The sequence below is a fragment of the Eretmochelys imbricata genome, chromosome 20, assembly GCF_965152235.1.
Source record: "Eretmochelys imbricata isolate rEreImb1 chromosome 20, rEreImb1.hap1, whole genome shotgun sequence".
Taxonomy (NCBI): Eukaryota; Metazoa; Chordata; order Testudines; family Cheloniidae; genus Eretmochelys; species Eretmochelys imbricata.
The window spans coordinates 15,117,790-15,121,062 of NC_135591.1; the positions used below are offsets into that span (position 1 = coordinate 15,117,790).

General features: G+C 66.9%; 1 pseudogene; it reads right to left on the reverse strand.

Moving 5' to 3' along the window:
* Nucleotides 1-236: 236 nt before the first annotated feature.
* Nucleotides 237-989, reverse strand: LOC144277445 (leucine-rich repeat-containing protein 3 pseudogene; annotated as a pseudogene).
* Nucleotides 990-3,273: the final 2,284 nt, after the last annotated feature.

Here is a 3,273-nt window from a genome sequence, read left to right on the forward strand (position 1 = left end):
GGTACAGATGGGGGAACTGAGGCACACAGATGCTAAGTGACTTGCCCAGAGTATCACAGGAAGTCTGTGGCAGAATAAGAAATTGAACCCAGGTCTCTCCTGGCCCAACCACCACAAGGCCAACCTTCCTCTCTAATCCTTCCAGCATACTCTGTATGGGTTTCTCAGCCATCGTGGTTCAAAGTCAAAACCTTCCCCTTTTAAATACAGCTCCCACCCACCGCAAAGATGCTGGGTCAGAGGATGGTACTGAGCGTGTCTTCCTCCATCTCCTCCTCCTCTGGACTCGGCTGCTTGATGGGCAGGGACTTGAGATACTCCAGGTGCCTGCGGGTTTCGGCCTGGTTCCGCTGAACGTAGTAGAGCACGTAGGCGATGAGCACTGTAAACCAGCAGAACATGGTGACCAGCATGGCCACGTCCGTGGTCCTCTGCTGGACGCTGCAGAAGTCGATGCCGGTGTTGAGCAGGAGGGCGAAGGGCTGGCCGGCGTACTCCTCCCGGGCCGCGCTGGCGCACACCACGTCCTCCAGGGTCTCGGCCTCCAGGGGCAGGGCCTCCAGCAGCTTCTGCAGGGAGCAGCCGCAGTGCCACGGGTTGCCGTAGAGGCGCATCTTGGCCCGCAGGGCAGAGGCAGCCTCGGCGGGGCCCAGCTGCCGGAGCCGGTTATTGGAGAGGTCCAGCAGCTGCAAACGGCTGCCCAGCTCCCCGAAGGCGGCTAGGGAGATGTTCTCGATCAGGTTGTCAGAGAGGTAGAGTTCCCGCAGCTGGCGCAGCTCCCGCAAGGCACCATCCGGGAGGCCGGTGATCTCGTTGGAGTCCAGGTAGAGCACGCGGGTGTCGCGGGGGATGCCCTGGGGGATCTCCCGCAGCTGCCCGTGGGTGCAGCTCACTACCCTGCTCTCCAGCGGGCAGCGGCAGCCCTCAGGACATGCCAGGCCGCCACAGCGGCAGAGAACCACGAGGAGGAGCCAGGGCAGCACTGGCATTTCTGCATAGCTCCCCCGCCTCTTCTTGGCTCTCCAGGACCCTCACAGCAGGGAAAGAGCCCCTGGGATGCAGGCTGGCCACCCCGTCTGGAAAGCAAGAGACAAGCCCCTGGATGTAAAGAGCGCTGGGAGGTGGGGCGGTAAGATGCTGGCACGTGCGTGTGTGTGGACAGGCCACTATCCGGGCAGGCTGCAGAGCAAGAGGGGGCACAGGATTAGTGGTTAGAGCTAAGTCAGGACTCCTGGGTTCTAGCCCTAGAGCTGCGAGGGAAGTGTGGTCTAGTGGGTTAGCTAGAGCAGGGGGGCTGGGAATCAGGACTCCTGGATTCGATCCCAGCTTTGGGGAGGAGGTGCAGTCTAGTGGTTAGAGCAGGGTGGAATTCAGAGTCAGGACTCCTACTGCTGGTAGGGAAGTGGGTCTAGTGGGTTAGACCAGTGGGTCGCAGTGGCTCTGGTCAGCACCACCAACCGAGTGGTTAAAAGTCCCGTCAGCGGCGCTGCCCGGCTAAGGCCGGCTAGTGCCTACCTGTTCTGACACCGTGCTGCGCCCCAGATGCAGCCAGCAGCAGGTCCGGCTCCTAGGTGGAGGGCCACGGGGCTCTGCGTGCTGCCCCCGTCCCAAGCACCGGCTCCGCACTCCTCACCGGTTCCCAGCCAATGAGAGCTGGAGGGGTGGTGCCTGTGGGCAAGAGCATAGGAACTAGAGGGGGGACATGCCACTATTTCTGGAAGCCGCCTGAGGTAAGTGCTGCCCGGAGCCTACACCCCTCCCGCCCTCCCGCACCCCAGCCCTCTGTCCCAGCCCTGAGCCCCACCCCCAAGCCCAGAGCCCTCTCCTGCACCCCAAACCCCTCATCCCTGGCCCCACTGCAGAGCCTGCACCCCCAGCCCAGAGCCCTGGCCCCCTCCCACACCTCAAACTCCTCATCCCCAGCTCCTTTGGGTCACAGACATCAACGATTTTCTTTAACTGGGTCACCAGAAAACCACTAGGTTAGATAGAGCAGGGGAACTGGGAGTCAGGACTCCTGGGTTCTATTCCCAGCTGGGGAAGGGGGTCGGGTCTAGTGATTAGAGCAGAGACTGGGTGGGGCCCACTCTACCCAGGATAACAACAAAGGAAGCAATTCAAACAAAAATACCTGGCTGCATCTGCTCCCCCCCGACTCCAGCGGTAGGCGGGGGTGTGTGTGCGCAGCAGGTGCCTGAAGAACTAAACCCCGCCAGGAGCACCCTAGGGTGCTAACCCTGTTTACTTCTCCTGCCCCCCACCCCTTACCCTTGAGCCCCTGGCTGCCCCGCCCAATCCAGCAGCGACCCCCGCCCCCACTTGCTCATCACTGGTTGGAGGGGTGGGGGGGGGCTCAGGAGCTGCTGTGCCCGGCGCTGCACGAACCCGGCTCTGTCCTCCCGGGGCTCCCCCCGCGATCCTGCCTGGAGCCCTGGGGCCGAGCATCCCCCGGGGCCGCTATCACCCCCCGGCCCCAGTAAATGCACCCACCGGGATGGGGGCTGTTCCGGGCCCCGGGCTCCTCGTTCGGGCTCCGGGCCGTTCCCAGCCCTGGGCATCCGCCAGCCCGGCCCCGCCAGCCCGCGCCTGCCAACTTCCCCGGCGGGACCGGCCGCTGCCTGCGGCAGAGCCAGCCCCGCCAGCCGGCACCGTGCGTCAGAGCTGCGGGCCCCGAGACCAGCCCCCCCCCCCGCCCCCCCGCAGAGCCCGGCCCCCTCCCCTGCCTCCAGCCCCCTGCTCCAGAGCCCGGCCCCCTCCCCTGCCTCCAGCCCCCTCCTCCGCCTCCAGCCCCCTGCTCCAGAGCCCGGCCCCCTCCCCTGCCTCCAGCCCCCTCCTCCGCCTCCAGCCCCCTGCTCCAGAGCCCGGCCCCCTCCCCTGCCTCCAGCCCCCTCCTCCAGAGCCCCGGCCCCCTCCCCTGCCTCCAGCCCCCTCCTCCAGAGCCCGGCCCCCTCCCCTGCCTCCAGCCCCCTCCTCCGCCTCCAGCCCCCTGCTCCAGAGCCCGGCCCCCTCCCCTGCCTCCAGCCCCCTCCTCCAGAGCCCGGCCCCCTCCCCTGCCTCCAGCCCCCTCCTCCGCCTCCAGCCCCCTGCTCCAGAGCCCGGCCCCCGCCCCTGCCTCCAGCCCCCCACCAGAGCCCGGCCCCCTCCCCTGTCTCCAGCCCCCCACCAGAGCCCTGCCTCCAGCCCCCTGCTCCAGAGCCCGGCCCCCTCCCCTGCCTCCAGCCCCCCACCAGAGCCCTGCCTCCAGCCCCCTCCTCCAGAGCCCGGCCCCCGCCC